This window comes from Copadichromis virginalis, linkage group LG5, assembly GCF_057382275.1.
Source record: "Copadichromis virginalis isolate Kocher_CV1m ecotype Utaka linkage group LG5, C_Virginalis_male_GT1.1, whole genome shotgun sequence".
In the NCBI taxonomy this organism is placed as follows: domain Eukaryota; kingdom Metazoa; phylum Chordata; class Actinopteri; order Cichliformes; family Cichlidae; genus Copadichromis; species Copadichromis virginalis.
In genome coordinates, this window is record NC_140622.1 from 656,073 (window position 1) to 676,570 (window position 20,498).

The following is a 20,498-nucleotide window of genomic DNA, read 5'->3' on the forward strand; positions in this document are numbered from 1 at the left end:
AGGCGTTATCTTGCACGGGCAGGCGCGGGAAACAGGCGTTATCTTACAAGGAAACAGGCGTTGTCTTACATGGCCAGGCGCGGGAAACAGGCGTTATCTTGCATGGGCAGGCGCGGGAAACAGGCGTTATCTTATACGGAAACAGGCGTCATCTTATACGGAAACAGGCGTCATCTTACACAGGCAGGTGCGGGAAACAGGCGTTATCTTATAAGGGCAGGCGCGCGAAACAGACATTTTCTTATACGGAGACAGGCGTTATCTTACACGGAAACAGGCGTCATCTTACACGGAAACAGGCGTTATCGTACACGGGCAGGTGCAGCAAAAGAGCGTGATCTGAAAAGGGCAGGCGCGGGAAGCAGGCATTATCTTACACGGTCAGGCGCGGGAAACAGGCGTTAACTTACACGGGCAGGCGTGGGAAACAGGCGTTATCTTAGACGAGCAGGCGCGTGAAACAGGCGTTATCTTACACGGAAACAGTCGTTATCTTACACGGGCAGGTGCGGGAAACAGGCGTTATCTTGCACGGGCAGGCGCGGCAAACAGGTGTTAACTTGCACGGGCAGGCGCGGGAAACAGGCGTTATCTTACAAGGAAACAGGCGTTGTCTTACATGGCCAGGCGCGGGAAACAGGCGTTATCTTGCATGGGCAGGCGCGGGAAACAGGCGTTATCTTATACGGAAACAGGCGTCATCTTATACGGAAACAGGCGTCATCTTACACAGGCAGGTGCGGGAAACAGGCGTTATCTTATAAGGGCAGGCGCGCGAAACAGACATTTTCTTATACGGAGACAGGCGTTATCTTACACGGAAACAGGCGTCATCTTACACGGAAACAGGCGTTATCGTACACGGGCAGGCGCAGCAAAAGAGCGTGATCTGAAAAGGGCAGGCGCGGGAAGCAGGCATTATCTTACACGGTCAGGCGCGGGAAACAGGCGTTAACTTACACGGGCAGGCGTGGGAAACAGGCGTTATCTTAGACGAGCAGGCGCGTGAAACAGGCGTTATCTTACACGGAAACAGTCGTTATCTTACACGGGCAGGCGCGGGAAACAGGCGTTATCTTGCACGGGCAGGCGCGGCAAACAGGTGTTAACTTGCACGGGCAGGCGCGGGAAACAGGCGTTATCTTACAAGGAAACAGGCGTTGTCTTACATGGCCAGGCGCGGGAAACAGGCGTTATCTTCCATGGGCAGGCGCAGGAAACAGGCGTTATCTCATACGGAAACAGGCGTCATCTTATACGGAAACAGGCGTCATCTTACACAGGCAGGTGCGGGAAACAGGCGTTATCTTATAAGGGCAGGCGCGCGAAACAGACATTTTCTTATACGGAGACAGGCGTTATCTTACACGGAAACAGGCGTCATCTTACACGGAAACAGGCGTTATCGTACACGGGCAGGCGCAGCAAAAGAGCGTGATCTGAAAAGGGCAGGCGCGGGAAGCAGGCATTATCTTACACGGTCAGGCGCGGGAAACAGGCGTTAACTTACACGGGCAGGCGTGGGAAACAGGCGTTATCTTAGACGAGCAGGCGCGTGAAACAGGCGTTATCTTACACGGAAACAGGCGTCATCTTACACAGGCAGGTGCGGGAAACAGGCGTTATCTTATAAGGGCAGGCGCGCGAAACAGACATTTTCTTATACGGAGACAGGCGTTATCTTACACGGAAACAGGCGCCATCTTACACGGGCAGGTGCGGGAAACAGGCGTTATCTTATAAGAGCAGGCGCGGAAAACAGGCGTTATCTTATACGGAAACAGGCGTTATCTTATACGGAAACAGGCGTCATCTTACACAGGCAGGTGCGGGAAACAGGCGTTATCTTATAAGGGCAGGCGCGCGAAACAGACATTTTCTTATACGGAGACAGGCGTTATCTTACACGGAAACAGGCGTCATCTTACACGGGCAGGTGCGGGAAACAGGCGTTATCTTATAAGAGCAGGCACGGAAAACAGGCGTTTTCTTACACGGAAACAGGCGTTATCTTACACGGGCAGGCGCGGGAAACATGCGTTATCTGACACGAGCAAGCGCGGCAAACAGGCGTCATCTTACACAGGCAGGCGCGGGAAACAGTGGTAATCTTACACGGGCAGGCGCAGGAAACAGGCGTTATCTTACACGGGCAGGCGCAGGAAACAGGCGTTTTCTTACACGGAAACAGGCGTTATCTTACACGGGCAGGCGCGGCAAACAGGCGTTATCTTACACGGGCAGGCGCGGGAAACAGGCGCTGTCTTGCACGGAAACAGGCGTTATCTTACACGGGCAGGCACGGGAAACAGGCGTTATCGTACACGGGCAGGCGCAGCAAAACAGCGTTATCTTTTTTTTTTTTTTTTTTTTTTTTTTTTCTTTAAATGACATCAGAAACAGCAGTATGCGACATTACGTGATGGCAGAGCTTCAGTTCATCCTTTGTCATTTATTTATTTATTTATTTTTTTTATTTTTATTTTTTTAAATAAATAGGACAGGGGGAATGAATGAGAGAGAGAGGGGGAGAGAAAGAAAGAAAACCCAAGGGGAGAAGAGACGGTGAGAAGGGGGGGGAAGAGAGACAAAAAAAAAAAAAACCTCCTGGGTCACCTGTATGGAGAAAAAAACAAACAAACAAACAAACAAACAAACAAACAAACAGAGGAGACAGCAAACAACAAAGAGCAACATAATAATAGAGAAAACAAAGCACCATCACAATAAACTAGCTAGTCATAGATATCAGTATTTACTAAGTAATAAACGATATTGTGCAGCACGCAAGATAGACAGCGCACAGTGTGCTTTGGGGCAGCAGCCAAGAAAGCTTTAGTCCGCGTCTGTGAATACCCATGTGTGCATACCTGTGTGGATCAGCATGCTTGCATTCCAAAGGTTTCTCCATGTAATGATCTGCTAGGGAGTGTGGGGGGGCCACAGCCCCGTCCTCCAGGGTGTGAAGCGGGTATGGAGGAGATCAAAACTCCAGACGTCCAGAGGCCCCCAGAACACAAGAGACCATGGAAGACCAACAGAGGGGCAGCCGCGCCACTGTTCCAGTAAGAGCTGAGGAGAGTCCCAGATGAGGGCTCACTCAGCAGCCGCGGAGCAGAAGCCAGGGGGGGTTGCAGTGACGCGCCCGTGAGCTCCGCCGGCCCCCAGCTGCGCCTGAGTGACCGAGCCCTAGGCCGAGAGGCCGGGGGCACCCCACCTCCAAAGGGGCCCGAGCGAGCCCCAGGCCCCAGGCCCCGACAAGCGGCCGCCAAGGAGTGAGCCGGTGTGTACCCGGACGCCCACCCCCAGACACAAAGAACCACCAACACACCGACACCTGAGGGAGTCCGCCACCGGCAGGGGAAGTGGTGGTGAGTGGAGATAGGCCTCCAAACCTTGGAGGGCCTGAGGTGTCCCCAGAGAGGTGGCGTCTGATACCCAACCTGACATATAGACACAGACATACAGGCACACACAGACACAAACATCCATTCCCACCCTCATGCTCTCATATGCACTCACTCCACACTCAACCAACGTGGAGACAGACATAAAGAGACGCTGTACACACAATCACACTCCCCAAGCGTACTCTACAAACCGGGTCTAGGTACCCTTGCCCCTGGAGGGGGGAATTGCACCCAGACCCAGGTGGTGTTACCCTTTTCCCTGCGGTGGGGAGAGGCAGACCACCCCGACTCCGCAGCAGCAGGGAGGCCCCACACCCCAGACCGCAGTCGGACGGCCAACTCCTCCTACTAGCCCTCCCGCTCCAGCAGGCCGCAGAGAATGGGGGTGGGAGAAGACTCCAAACCTCCCTCCACCCGCTCATTGTAGTGTTGATGCATACGTGTTCTAAGGTGCAATTAAAACCCAGGAGGGCATGGAGCTGCCTGCCAAGGAGCAGCAGGTAAGCGCATAGTCCCTCCTGCTAACCCTCAATGACTAAGTGTATTTAAAATTGAGAGGTGGGCAACGACGTCAGGGGTGAGGTATACACCCTGATGGTGATTTGGACTCCGTGATTGTGCCCACCCCCAAGATCCTATATGTATGTGTAATGAGAATGTGAATAATGTGAATGTCTAAGTTGTGGGATAAAATTGAGGCAGAGGCAGCCAGAAGGGGACAGGGGGGGGACAGCGTTATCTGACAAGGGCAGGCGCGGGAAGCAGGCGTTATCTTACAAGGTCAGGCGCGGGAAACAGGCGTTATCTTACACGGTCAGGTGCGGGAAACAGGCGTTATCTTACACGGGCAGGCGCGGGAAACAGGCGTTGTCGTACACGGGCAGGCGCACCAAAAAGGCGTTATCTGACACCGGCAGGAGCGGGAAACAGTCGTTATCTTACACGGAAACAGTCGTTATGTTACACGGGCAGGCGCGGGAAACAGGCGTTATCTTACACGGGCAGGATCGGGAAACAGGCGTCATCTTCCAAGGGTAGGCGCGGGAAACAGGCGTCATCTTCCAAGGGTAGGCGCGGGAAACAGGCGTTATCTTGCACGGGCAGGAGCGGGAAACAGGCATCATCTTACACAGGTAGGCGCAGGAAACAGGCGTTATCTTATATGGAAACAGGCGTCATCTTACACGGAAACAGGCGTCATCTTACACGTGCAGGTGCGGGAAACAGGCATTATCTTATAAGGGCAGGCGCGGGAAACAGGCGTTTTCTTACACGGAAACAGGCATTATCTTACAAGGGCAGGCGCGGGAAACAGGCGTTATCTGACACCGGCAGGAGCTGGAAACAGTCGTTATCTGACACCGGCAGGCGCTGGAAACAGTCGTTATCTTACACGGGCAGAAGCGGGAAACAGGCGTTATCTTACAAGGGCAGGCGCGGGAAACAGGCGTTATCTTACACAGAAACAGGTGTCATCTTACACGGGCAGGTGCGGGAAACAGGTGTTATCTTATAAGGGCAGGCGCGGGAAACAGGCGTTTTCTTACACGGAAACAGGCGTAATCTTACACGGGCAGGCGCGGGAATCAGGCGCTGTCATACAAGGGCAGGCGCGGGAAACATGAGTTATCTGACATGGGCAGGCGCGGCAAACAGGAGTCATATTACACAGGCAGGAACCTGGCTATCGGACAAGGTACCGGACTCCGCAATACAACTACCGGGGTTCTCCGTGCATCGCGCGGACAGGTCACAGGATCTTACTGGGAAAAGCAGAGGCGGTGGTGTGTGTTTCATGATCAACAACAGCTGGTGTGATTATGCGAACGTGCACCCGGTCAAATCCTTCTGCTCACCGGACCTGGAGTACCTGATGATTAAGTGCCGGCCATTCTGGCTACCGAGGGAATTTACAGCAGTGATTATTACAGCTGTTTACATTCCCCCACAAGCCGACACTGACCGAGCACTCAGGGAACTGTACAGCGCGATCAGCAGCGAGGAAACCGCACACCCAGAGGCAGCGTTTATCACAGCCGGAGACTTTAATAAGGGAAACCTGAAGAAAGTCTCACCCAAACTCCACCAACACATCCATTTTAACACTCGTGGAGATGTCGTCCCATCCAGAACAGTTAAATCCTTCCCAAATCAAAAACCCTGGATTAACAGAGATGTTCGCGCGGCACTGGCGGCACGGAGCACCGCCTTTGCCTCCGCGAACACATTGGACTACAAACACACACATTACCAACTCCGGAAGACGATCAAAGCAGCCAAACGTGAGTACAGGGACAGGGTGGAGCAACAGTTTGACAACCCTCAGAGTATGTGGCAGGGACTAAACACGATCACAGACTTTAGAGGGAAAACCAGCACACCGCAGACCACGGCCTCTCTGTGTGAGGATCTAAACGTATTCTACGCTAGATTCGACACAGCGAACACCATGAGACCGGACAGTGTGCGCACCGCGGATGACGTCAGTGCGCACACTGTGTCTGAGGAGGATGTACGGAAGTGCTTCAGGAAGGTGAACGCACGCAAAGCTACAGGTCCGGACGGGATTCCCGGCCGCGTCCTCAAGTCATGCGCGGCTCAGCTGGCTGGAGTGTTCACACACATCTTCAACCTTTCCCTCTCTCTGTCTGTAGTCCCAGCCTGCTTCAAAATGGCCACCGTCGTCCCTGTACCCAAATCCTCCACCATCTCCTCATTGAACGACTGGCGACCTGTAGCCCTGACTCCCATCATTAGCAAATGTTTCGAGAAGCTGGTCAGGGACTTCATCTGCTCTGCACTACCCGACTCACTGGACCCTCTACAGTTCGCATACTGCCACAACAGGTCCACTGATGATGCCATAGCCCTGACACTACACACTGCCCTGTCACACCTGGAGAAGAGAGACACGTATGTGAGAATGCTGTTTGTAGATTACAGCTCAGCATTCAATACCATCGTTCCCTCGAAGCTGGACAGGAAACTGCAGGATCTAGGACTGACTAGCTCCCTCTGCAGCTGGATCCTTAGCTTCCTGTCTGACAGATGCCAAGTGGTCAGACTGGGCAGCATCACCTCATCCCCCATCACACTGAACACTGGTGCTCCACAGGGGTGTGTACTGAGCCCTCTCCTATACTCACTCTACACCTACGACTGCACAGCCACTAACAACTCCAACATCATTGTGAAGTTTGCGGACGACACTACAGTGGTGGGTCTTATCACCAATGGTGATGAGACGGCTTACAGGGAGGAGGTCAGCGCCCTGACCCACTGGTGTCAAGACAACCATCTCACCCTCAACGTCGCAAAGACAAAGGAGTTGATAGTGGACTTCCGGAGGTGCAGAGAAGTACACACACCCATCATCATCAACGGCGCTGCTGTGGAGAGAGTGAGCAGCTTCCGGTTCCTTGGTGTACATCTGGCTGAGGATCTTACGTGGTCAGTACACACAAACAAAACAGTGAAGAAGGCGCAGCAGCGCCTCTTCTTTCTCAGGAGACTGAAAAGATTCGGCATGAGCCCCCGCATCCTCAGGACCTTCTATCACTGTGCCATTGAGAGCATCCTCACTGGATGCATCACCACCTGGTATGGCAACAGCACCGCCTACAACTGCAAAGCTCTCCAGAGAGTAGTGCGGTGCTCTGAACGGATAATTGGAGGTGAGCTTCCCTCCCTCCAAGACATCTACAGGAAGCGGTGCCTGAGGAAAGCGGGGAGGATCATCAAGGACTCCAGTCACCCCAGCCATAAACTGTTCAGACTACTTCCATCAGGAAGGAGGTTCTGCAGCATCCGGTCCCGTACCAGCAGACTGAGAGATAGCTTCTTCCACCAGGCCATCAGACTGCTGAACACGTCATAGACACCTCACCTTCACTACTGGAACTTTAACATTATGCACTCCATACTGTACAGTAATGCCACTGTTTTGCAAATGTCTCAACTCTGTATATTTTTATATATTTTATTTATTGTTTACTCTATTTAATTTGTAAAATATGTGTACACACACACACACGTAGAAAAATATTTAGTATACACATCCAGAAATGCATATACTATTATATATTATACATATATTTATTAGTTTCAGATGTAGCCATTCTTGTATTTTGCTTGTTTACATTATTGTATTCTGCACAACTCTGTTGCTTGTGAAGCTCGCACACAAGAATTTCACTCACATGTGCTGTACCAATGTACCTGCACATGTGATGTGACAATAAAAGTGATTTGATTTGATTTGATTTGATTTGATTTGATTTGATTTGATTTGATTTGAGGGTGACACTGGAAACTGAACTGAGAGTGGCTGCGGGGGAGCTAACCGAGCTGAGAGTGGCTGCGGGGGAGCTAACCGAGCTGAGAGAACAGAGTGTGTCTGCGGGGCGGGTAACTGGGCTGCCGGTAGCTGCACAGGCGATAAGCAGGTCGCGTTGACATCCGCCACACAAAACACAGCCCCTGAATGAACAGTCACAAAGTCTGGAAAAGACACAGAGTCCTCACTCACCACAGCCGCGGAAATTAGAAGTCCGAACATCCGGCTGTGGGGTGGCGCACCGGCGGCGTGATTTGCGTTTCCTCCCCGCAGACAGCTCCGACGGGCCGGGCAAGATCACATCCGGCGAGTCGGGCAGCGAGGCAGGAGCGGCTGAGAGAAGGTGGGGTGTGTGCCGGAGAAAAGCCTGAACGGTCGGAAGAAGAGAAGTTAGAAGCCATTGCAGGCCGGAAAAGAGCCATTGTAGCCGACTTTCCACGGCGCGGCGAAGCTCCTCTGGAGGGTACTCAAGCCACAGCCCGAGGAGAATCTCCACGTTATATGTAACGTCGTCCCGGAGCTCCTCGGACGGATTTACTGCCGCTGGGTACATGGTGGCTGGTTCGTGAAGTAGGCATCACAGGCCCTGATGTAATGCGGATGGCCTCAGCCAAAAGCACAGTCCCTGGTTTGGTTAAGATGGCCTCACAGGAAGCACTGGCAGTGGTGTAAGCTGGATGGCCTCAGCCAACACCACTGGCCCCGGTGTAATGTGGATGGTTTCGGACAGCAAAACAGGCCCGGGTGTGGTGATTATGGTCTCACAGGGAGCACTGGCCGTGGTGTAATGTGGATGGCATCAGCCAGTAGCACAGGCCTTTGTATATTGTGGATGGGATCAGCCACCAAGACAGGCACTGGTGAAATGTAGTTGGCCTCAGCCAGTAGAAAAGGCCCTGTTTTAATGTTGATGGCCTCATCTAATAACACTGTCCTTGGTGAAATATGGATGGTATTGGTCAGCATCACACACCCTGGTGTAGTGTGAATGGCCTTTGCCAACACCACTGGCACTGGTGAAATGTGCATGATATCCAGCACCACACGCCCAGGTTTAATGTGGTTGGCATCAACGAGAAGAAGAGGTCCTGGTGGCGTGAAGATTCTCTCAAGGGAAGCACTGTGCCTGGTGTAACTTATCCACATTACACCAGGCTTCTACCGGCCTGTGATACCGGTAGAAGCCGGCATCAAAGGCCCACGTGTAATGTGGATGGCATCAACGAGCAGCAGAGGCCAAGGTTGGGTGAAGATGGCCTCACCGGAAGCACTGTCCCTGGTGTAACTTATCCACATTACACCAGGATACATTACACCAGGCTTCTACCGGCCTGTGATACCGGTAGAAGCCGGCATCAAAGGCCCAGGTGTAATGTGGATTGCATCAACAAGCAGCAGAGGCCCTGGTTGGGTGAAGATGGCCTCACAGGATGCACTGTCCCTGGTGTAATGTGGATGGTAGAAGCCATCATCACAAGCCCTGGTGTAATGTGTATGGCCTCAGCCCACAGCAAAGGCCCTGGTGTGGTGAAGATGGCCTCACTGTCCCTGGTGAAATGTGGATGGTATAAGCCGGCATCACAGGCCCTTGTGTAATGTGGATGTCCTCGGCCAACACAACTGTTGAATGGCCCTGGTGAAATGTGGATGGTATCAACAAGTAGAACAGGCCCTGGTGTAATGTGGATGGCCTCATCCAGCACCACTGTTGGATGGCCCTGGTGAAATGTGGATGGTATCAACACGTAGCACAGACCCTGGTGTAATGTGGATTGCCTCATCCAGCACCATAGGCCCTGGTGTGTTGATGATGGCCTCAATGGAAGCACTGGCAGTGGTGTAATGTGGATGGCCTCATCCAACAACACTGGCCCTGGTGAAATGTGGATGGTTTTGGACAGCACCACTTGCGCTGGTATAATGTGGATGGCATCAACGACTAGCATAGGCCCTGGTGAAATGTAGTTGGCCTCAGCCAGTAGCACAGGCCCTGTTGTTATGTGGATGGCATGAGCCAGCAATGCAGGCCCTTGTGAAATGTGGATGGCATCATCTAACAACACTGTCCCTGGTGAAATATGGATGGTATATGCCAGCACCACTGGACCTGGTGTAATGTGAATGGAATCAACGAGTAGCACAGGCACTGGTGTAATGTGGATGGCCTCATCCAACAACACTGGCCCTGGTGAAATGTAGTTGGCCTCACCCAGTAGCACAGTCCCTGGTGTAATGTGGATGGCATGACCAAGCAACGCAGGCCCTGGTGAAATGAGGATGGCCTCAGCCAGTAACAAAGACCCTGGTGTGGTGAAGATGGCCTCACAGGGAGAACTGGCCCTGGTGTAATGTGGATGGCATCAGGCAGTAGCACAGGCCTTTGTATATTGTGGATGGGATCAGACACCAAGACAGGCACTGGTGAAATGTAGTTGGCCTCAGCCAGTAGAAAAAGCCCTGGTGTAATGTTGATGGTCTCATCTAATAACACTGTCCTTGGTGAAATATGGATGTATTGGTCAGCATCACACACCCTGGTGTAGTGTGAATGGCCTTTGCCAACACCACTGGCCCTGGTGAAATGTGCATGATATCCAGCACCACACGCCCAGGTTTAATGTGGTTGGCATCAACGAGAAGGAGAGGCCCTGGTGGCGTGAAGATTGCCTCAAGGGAAGCACTGTGCCTGGTGTAACTTATCCACATTACACCAGGCTTCTACCGGCCTGTGATACCGGTAGAAGCCGGCATCAAACTCCCAGGTGTAATGTGAATGGCATCAACGAGCAGCAGAGGCCAAGGTTGGGTGAAGATGGCCTCTCAGGAAGCACTGTCCCTGGTGTAACTTATCCACATTACACCAGGATACATTACACCAGGCTTCTACCTGTCACGGGCCACCGGGGCAGACCGTGTGGAGTGAGTGGAGGACCCAAGAGCAAACAGAGGTGAGGACACAAAAACCGGACTTAACAGAAGGCGAGCCTTTATTTAGGGCCGAAAACTTAAGGAACAAGGCAGCAAAGCAACTGAGGGAAAACCTGAACATAGACTGGGAAAACTATGGCTAAACAAAGTACAAACTAGGACTAGTTAAGGCTTGGAAACTATGACAAGGGGTAGGGGAGATAACACAGACGACGCGACACAGACTGTAAGAAACACAGAGACTAAATACACATGAGGGATGATCAGGGGAAGTGGCCACACATGGGAACGCAGCTGACACACATGAACTTAACGACAGGACAGGAGGAGTGAGCTGAATACACAGACAGTGAATGCAGGCCTTCAAAGTAAAACAGGAAACATGAGACATGAACCGGGGAGACGTAGTACAGGGGGAGGTGACATAACTGACAGCATGAACTTGACAGTACAAGACACACAGACATAAACACACGAAGGGCAAGGGAGACGTAATGCAAGGGTGACATAATTACAAAAAGGGCTGGACTACCTTAAAGAACCTAAGCAAACAATAAACATCAAAATAGGTTAAGCATAACACACTGGGTCACACGACCCAGGACCATGACACTACCGGCCTGTGATACCGGTAGAAGCCGGCATCAAAGGCCCAGGTGTAATGTGGATTGCATCAACAAGCAGCAGAGGCCCTGGTTGGGTGAAGATGGCCTCACAGGATGCACTGTCCCTGGTGTAATGTGGATGGTAGAAGCCGTCATCACAAGCCCTGGTGTAATGTGTATGGCCTCAGCCCACAGCAAAGGCCCTGGTGTGGTGAAGATGGCCTCACTGTCCCTGGTGAAATGTGGATGGTATAAGCCGGCATCACAGGCCCTTGTGTAATTTGGATGTCCTCGGCCAACACCACTGTTGGATGGCCCTGGTGAAATGTGGATGGTATCAACAAGTAGCACAGGCCCTGGTGTAATGTGGATTGCCTCATCCATCACCACAGGCCCTGGTGTGTTGATGATGGCCTCAATGGAAGCACAGGCCCTGGTGTAATGTGGATGGGCTTATCCAGCACCACAGGCCCTGGTGTGTTGATGATGGCTTCAATGGAAGCACTGGCAGTGGTGTAATGTGGATGGCCTCATCCAACAACACTGGCCCTGGTGAAATGTGGATGGTTTTGGACAGCACCACTTGCGCTGGTATAATGTGGATGGCATCAACAACTAGCACAGGCCCTGTGAAATGTAGTTGGCCTCAGCCAGTAGCACAGGCCCTGTTGTTATGTGGATGGCATGAGCCAGCAACGCAGGCCCTTGTGAAATGAGGTTGGTATCCGCAAGCAGCACAGGCCCTGGTGTTGTGAATATGGCCTCACAGGGAGCAGTGGCCCTGTTGCAATGTGGATGGCATCATCCAGTAGCACAGGCCTTTTTATATTGTGGATGGGATCAGCCACCAACACAGGCCCTGGTGAAATGTAAATGTCCTCACCCAGTAGGACAGGCCCTGGTGTAATGTGGATGGCCTCAGCGAACAGCAAAGAACCTTGTGTGGTGAAGATCGCCTGACAGGAAGCACCACTGGCCCTGGTGTAATGTGGATGGCCTCAGCCAGTAGTACAGAAACCTTGTATATTGTGGATTGCATCAGAAGCAACACAAGCCCTGGTGTGGTGATGATGGCCTCACAGGAAGCACTGGCAGTGGTGTAATGTGGATGGCGTAAGCCAACAACACTGGCACTGGTGAAATGTGGATGGTATTGGCCAGAACCAAAGGCCCAGGTGTAATGTGAATGTCCTCAGTCAAAAGCACAGACCCTGGTGTGGTGATGATGGCCTCACAGGAAGCACTGTCCCTGGGGTAAAGTGTATGGCCTAAGCCAACAACAGTGGCCCTGGTGAAATGTGGATGGCATCAGCCAACACCACTGGCCCTGGTGTAATGTGGATGGCATCAGCCAGTATCACAGTCCCTTTGTTTTTTGTGGATGTCATCAGCCAGCAACACAAGCCCTTGGGAAATGTGGATGGTATTGGCCAGCACCAAAGGCTCTGGTGTGATGTGGATGGCCTCAGCCAACAGTACAGGCCCTGGTGTGGTGAAGATGCCCTCACAGGAAGCACTGTCCCTGATGTAAAGTTTATGGCCTCAGCCAACAACAGTGGCCCTGGTGAAATATCGATGGTATTGGCCAGCACCACAGGTCCTGGTGTAATGTGAATGTCTTCAGCCAGTAGCAGAGGCCCTTGTGAATTGTGGATCGCATCAGCCAGCAACACAAGCCCTGGTGAAATGTGGATGGTAGCAATGAGTATCACAGGCCCTGATGTGGTGATGATGGCAACACAGGAAGCACTGGCAGTGGTGTAAGCTGGATGGCATCAGCCAACAACACTGGCCCTGTTGAAATGTGGATGGTATTGGCCAGCACGACAGGCCCTGGTGTAATGTGAATGGAATCAACGAGTAGCACAGGCACTGCTGTAATGTGGATGGCCTCATCCAACGACACTGGCCCTGGTGAAATGTGGATGGCATCAGCCAGTAGCACAGGCCTTTGTATATTGTGGATGGGATAAGGCACCAATACAGGCCCTGGTGATATGTAGTTGGCCTCAGCCATGACCACACCCTGGTGTAATGTAAATGTCCTAAGCCAGTAGCAAAGGCCCTGGTGTAATGTGAATGACCTTAGCCAACACCACTGGCCGTGGTGAAATGTGCATGATATCGGTCAGCACCACAGGCCCAGGCGTAATGTGGATGGCATCAACGATTAGCACAGGCCCTGGTGGTTTGAAGATGGCCTCAAAGCAAGCACTGTCCCTGGTGTAATGTGGATGGTAGAAGTCGGCATCACAGGCCCTGATGTAATGCGGATGGCCTCAGCCAAAAGCACAGTCCCTGGTTTGGTTAAGATGGCCTCACAGGAAGCACTGTCTCTGGTGTAATGTGAATGGCCTTAGCCAACATCACTGGCCCTGGGAAATGTGCATGATATCGGTCAGCACCACAGGCCTAGGTGTAATGTGGATGGCATGACCAAGCAACGCAGGCCCTGGTGAAATGAGGATGGCCTCAGCCAGCAACAAAGGCCCTGGTGTTGTGAAGATGGCCTCACAGGGAGCACTGGCCCTGGTTTAATGTGGATGGCTTCAGGCAATAGCACAGGCCTTTGTATATTGTCGATGGGATCAGGCACCAATACAGGCCCTGGTGATATGTAGTCGGCCTCAGCCATAACCACACCCTGGTGTAATGTAAATGTCCTAAGCCAGTAGCAAAGGCCCTGGTGTAATGTGAATGGCCTTAGCCAACACCACTGCCTCTGGTGTAATGTGGATGGCATCAGCCAGTATCACATGCCCTTGTGTATTGTGGATGTCGTCAGCCAGCAACACAAGCACTGGTGAAATGTAGTTTGCCTCACCCAGTAGCACAGTCCCTGGTTTGGTTAAGATGGCCTCACAGGAAGCACTGTCTCTGGTGTAATGTGAATGGCCTTAGCCAACACCACTGGCCCTGGGAAATGTGCATGATATCGATCAGCACCACAGGCCCAGGTGTAATGTGGATGGCCTCATCCAACAACACTGACCGTGGTGAAACGTGGATGGTTTTGGACAGCACCACTTGCGCTGGTATAATGTGGATGGCATCAACGACTAGCACAGGCCCTGGTGAAATGTATTTGGCCTCAGCCAGTAGCACAGGCCCTGTGGTTATGTGGATGGCATGAGCCAGCAATGCAGGCCCTTGTGAAATGTGGATGGCCTCATCTAACAACACTGTCCCTGGTGAAATATGGATGGTATTGGTCAGCACCACTGGCCCTGGTGTAATGTGGATGGCATCAGCCAGTATCACATGCCCTTGTGTATTGTGGATATCGTCAGCCAGCAACACAAGCACTGGTGAAATGTAGTTGGCCTCACCCAGTAGCACAGGCCCAGGTGTAATGTGGATGGCATGACCAAGCAACGCAGGCCCTGGTGAAATGAGGATGGCCTCAGCCAGCAACAAAGGCCCTGGTGTTGTGAAGATGGCCTCACAAGGAGCACTGGCCCTGGTTTAATGTGGATGGCATCAGGCAGTAGCACAGGCCCTTTTGTTATGTGGATGGCATGAGCCAGCAATGCAGGCCCTTGTGAAATGTGGATGGCCTCATCTAACAATACTGTCCCTGGTGAAATATGGATGGTATTGGTCAGCACCACTGGCCCTGTTGTAATGTGGATGGCATCAGCTAGTATCACATGCCCTTGTGTATTGTGGATGTCGTCAGCCAGCAACACAAGCCCTGGTGAAATGTAGTTGGCCTCACCCAGTAGCACAGGCCCTGGTGTAATGTGGATGGTCTCATCTAACAACACTGTCCCTGGTGAAATATGGATGGTATTGGTCAGCACCACTGGCCCTGGTGAAATGTGAATGGCCTTAGCCAACAACACTGGCCCTGGGAAATGTGCATGATATCGGTCAGCACCACAGGCCCAGGTGTAATGTGGATGGCATGACCAAGCAACGCAGGCCCTGGTGAAATGACGATGGCCTCAGCCAGCAACAAAGGCCCTGGTTTTGTGAAGATGGCTGGGAAAACAGGTTTTGCAGCTGTTTGAGCTAAGATTTCCAAATTATTCACATAATGAAAACCTATACTTTGTTTCGGTCGAGTTCCCCATTCAAAATGCATGTAACAGTGAGAAACGCACTGTCTTGGCGAAAGAAAGCGTTTTTGTACAACTTCATATGAATAGCTGTAACTTTTAATAGAAGACTCGGATACACATGTTTATGGCTTTATCTTATAGAACTCAAGGTCTCCGTGCTGGGAAAACAGGTTTTGCAGCTGTTTGAGCTAAGATTTCCAAGTTATTCACATAATGAAAACCTATACTTTGTTTCGGTCGAGTTCCCCATTCAAATGCATGTAACAGTGAGAAACGCACTGTCTTGGCGAAAGAAAGCGTTTTTGTACAACTTCATAGAAATAGCTGTAACTTTTGATAGAAGACTCAGACAAATATGTTTATGGCTTTATCTTATAGAACTCAAGGTCTCCGTGCTGGGAAAACAGGTTTTGCAGCTGTTTGAGCTAAGATTTCCAAGTTATTCACATAATGAAAACTTATACTTTGTTTCGGTCGAGTTCCCCATTCAAATGCATGTAACAGTGAGAAACGCACTGTCTTGGCGAAAGAAAGCTATTTTGTACAACTTCATGTGAATAGCTGTAACTTTTGATAGAAGACTCGGATACACATGTTTATGGCCTTATCTTATAGAACTCAAGGTCTCCGTGCTGGGAAAACAGGTTTTGCAGCTGTTTGAGCTAAGATTTCCAAGTTATTCACATAATGAAAACTTATACTTTGTTTCGGTGGAGTTCCCCATTCAAATGCATGTAACAGTGAGAAACGCACTGTCTTGGCGAAAGAAAGCGTTTTTGTACAACTTCATATAAATAGCTGTAACTTTTGATAGAAGACTCGGATACACATGTTTATGGCTTTATCTTATAGAACTCAAGGTTCCCGTGCTGGGCAAACAGGTTTTGCAGCTGTTTGAGCTAAGATTTCCAAATTATTCACATAATGAAAACTTATACTTTGTTTCGGTGGAGTTCCCCATTCAAATGCATGTAACAGTGAGAAACGCACTGTCTTGGCGAAAGAAAGCGTTTTTGTACAACTTCATATAAATAGCTGTAACTTTTGATAGAAGACTCGGATTGTACAACTTCATATAAATAGCTGTAACTTTTGATAGAAGACTCGGATACACATGTTTATGGCTTTATCTTATAGAACTCAAGGTTCCCGTGCTGGGCAAACAGGTTTTGCAGCTGTTTGAGCTAAGATTTCCAAGTTATTCACATAATGAAAACCTATACTTTGTTTCGGTGGAGTTTCCCATTCAAATGCATGTAACAGTGAGAAACGCACTGTCTTGGCGAAAGAAAGCTATTTTGTACAACTTCATAGAAATAGCTGTAACTTTTGATAGAAGACTCAGACAAACATGTTTATGGCCTTATATTATAGAACTCAAGGTTTCCGTGCTGGGAAAACAGGTTTTGCAGCTGTTTGAGCTAAGATTTCCAAGTTATTCACATAATGAAAACTTATACTTTGTTTCGGTCGAGTTCCCCATTCAAATGCATGTAACAGTGAGAAACGCACTGTCTTGGCGAAAGAAAACGTTTTTGTACAACTTCATAGAAATAGCTGTAACTTTTGATAGAAGACTCAGACAAACATGTTTATGGCCTTATATTATAGAACTCAAGGTTTCCGTGCTGGGAAAACAGGTTTTGCAGCTGTTTGAGCTAAGATTTCCAAGTTATTCACATAATGAAAACTTATACTTTGTTTCGGTCGAGTTCCCCATTCAAATGCATGTAACAGTGAGAAACGCACTGTCTTGGCGAAAGAAAGCGTTTTTGTACAACTTCATATAAATAGCTGTAACTTTTGATAGAAGACTCAGACAAACATGTTTATGGCTTTATCTTATAGAACTCAAGGTCTCCGTGCTGGGAAAACAGGTTTTGCAGCTGTTTGAGCTAAGATTTCCAAGTTATTCACATAATGAAAACCTATACTTTGTTTCGGTCGAGTTTCCAATGTAACAGTGAGAAACGCACTGTCTTGGCGAAAGAAAGCTATTTTGTACAACTTCATATAAATAGCTGTAACTTTTGATAGAAGACTCAGACAAACATGTTTATGGCTTTATCTTATAGAACTCAAGGTCTCCGTGCTGGGAAAACAGGTTTTGCAGCTGTTTGAGCTAAGATTTCCAAGTTATTCACATAATGAAAACCTATACTTTGTTTCGGTCGAGTTCCCCATTCAAAATGCATGTAACAGTGAGAAACGCACTGTCTTGGCGAAAGAAAGCTATTTTGTACAACTTCATAGAAATAGCTGTAACTTTTGATAGAAGACTCAGACAAACATGTTTATGGCCTTATATTATAGAACTCAAGGTTTCCGTGCTGGGAAAACAGGTTTTGCAGCTGTTTGAGCTAAGATTTCCAAGTTATTCACATAATGAAAACTTATACTTTGTTTCGGTCGAGTTCCCCATTCAAATGCATGTAACAGTGAGAAACGCACTGTCTTGGCGAAAGAAAACGTTTTTGTACAACTTCATAGAAATAGCTGTAACTTTTGATAGAAGACTCAGACAAACATGTTTATGGCCTTATCTTATAGAACTCAAGGTCCCCGTGCTGGGAAAACAGGTTTTGCAGCTGTTTGAGCTAAGATTTCCAAGTTATTCACATAATGAAAACCTATACTTTGTTTCGGTGGAGTTCCCCATTCAAATGCATGTAACAGTGAGAAACGCACTGTCTTGGCGAAAGAAAGCTATTTTGTACAACTTCATAGAAATAGCTGTAACTTTTGATAGAAGACTCAGACAAACATGTTTATGGCCTTATATTATAGAACTCAAGGTTCCCGTGCTGGGAAAACAGGTTTTGCAGCTGTTTGAGCTAAGATTTCCAAGTTATTCACATAATGAAAACTTATACTTTGTTTCGGTCGAGTTCCCCATTCAAATGCATGTAACAGTGAGAAACGCACTGTCTTGGCGAAAGAAAACGTTTTTGTACAACTTCATAGAAATAGCTGTAACTTTTGATAGAAGACTCAGACAAACATGTTTATGGCCTTATATTATAGAACTCAAGGTCCCCGTGCTGGGAAAACAGGTTTTGCAGCTGTTTGAGCTAAGATTTCCAAGTTATTCACATAATGAAAACCTATACTTTGTTTCGGTGGAGTTCCCCATTCAAATGCATGTAACAGTGAGAAACGCACTGTCTTGGCGAAAGAAAGCTTTTTTGTACAACTTCATAGAAATAGCTGTAACTTTTGATAGAAGACTCAGACAAACATGTTTATGGCCTTATATTATAGAACTCAAGGTTTCCGTGCTGGGAAAACAGGTTTTGCAGCTGTTTGAGCTAAGATTTCCAAGTTATTCACATAATGAAAACTTATACTTTGTTTCGGTCGAGTTCCCCATTCAAATGCATGTAACAGTGAGAAACGCACTGTCTTGGCGAAAGAAAGCGTTTTTGTACAACTTCATATAAATAGCTGTAACTTTTGATAGAAGACTCAGACAAACATGTTTATGGCTTTATCTTATAGAACTCAAGGTCTCCGTGCTGGGAAAACAGGTTTTGCAGCTGTTTGAGCTAAGATTTCCAAGTTATTCACATAATGAAAACCTATACTTTGTTTCGGTCGAGTTTCCAATGTAACAGTGAGAAACGCACTGTCTTGGCGAAAGAAAGCTATTTTGTACAACTTCATATAAATAGCTGTAACTTTTGATAGAAGACTCAGACAAACATGTTTATGGCTTTATCTTATAGAACTCAAGGTCTCCGTGCTGGGAAAACAGGTTTTGCAGCTGTTTGAGCTAAGATTTCCAAGTTATTCACATAATGAAAACCTATACTTTGTTTCGGTCGAGTTCCCCATTCAAAATGCATGTAACAGTGAGAAACGCACTGTCTTGGCGAAAGAAAGCGTTTTTGTACAACTTCATATGAATAGCTGTAACTTTTGATAGAAGACTCGGATACACATGTTTATGGCTTTATCTTATAGAACTCAAGGTCTCCGTGCTGGGAAAACAGGTTTTGCAGCTGTTTGAGCTAAGATTTCCAAGTTATTCACATAATGAAAACCTATACTTTGTTTCGGTCGAGTTCCCCATTCAAAATGCATGTAACAGTGAGAAACGCACTGTCTTGGCGAAAGAAAGCGTTTTTGTACAACTTCATATGAATAGCTGTAACTTTTGATAGAAGACTCGGATACACATGTTTATGGCTTTATCTTATAGAACTCAAGGTTCCCGTGCTGGGAAAACAGGTTTTGCAGCTGTTTGAGCTAAGATTTCCAAGTTATTCACATAATGAAAACCTATACTTTGTTTCGGTCGAGTTCCCCATTCAAATGCATGTAACAGTGAGAAACGCACTGTCTTGGCGAAAGAAAGCGTTTTTGTACAACTTCATATGAATAGCTGTAACTTTTGATAGAAGACTCGGATACACATGTTTATGGCTTTATCTTATAGAACTCAAGGTTCCCGTGCTGGGCAAACAGGTTTTGCAGCTGTTTGAGCTAAGATTTCCAAGTTATTCACATAATGAAAACCTATACTTTGTTTCGGTCGAGTTCCCCATTCAAATGCATGTAACAGTGAGAAACGCACTGTCTTGGCGAAAGAAAGCGTTTTTGTACAACGTCATAGAAATAGCTGTAACTTTTGATAGAAGACTCAGACAAACATGTTTATGGCTTTATCTTATAGAACTCAAGGTCTCCGTGCTGGGAAAACAGGTTTTGCAGCTGTTTGAGCTAAGATTTCCAAGTTATTCACATAATGAAAACTTGTACTTTGTTTCGGTGGAGTTCCCCATTCAAATGCATGTAACAGTGAGAAACGCACTGTCTTGGCGAAAGAAAGCGTTTTTGTACAACTTCATAGAAATAGCTGTAACTTTTGATAGAAGACTCGGATACACATGTTTATGGCTTTATCTTATAGATCTCAAGGTTCCCGTGCTGGGAAAACAGGTTTTGCAGCTGTTTGAGCTAAGATTTCCAAGTTATTCACATAATGAAAACTTGTACTTTGTTTCGGTCGAGTTCCCCATTCAAATGCATGTAACAGTGAGAAACGCATTGTCTTGGCGAAAGAAAGCGTTTTTGTACAACTTCATAGAAATAGCTGTAACTTTTGATAGAAGACTCGGATACACATGTTTATGGCTTTATCTTATAGAACTCA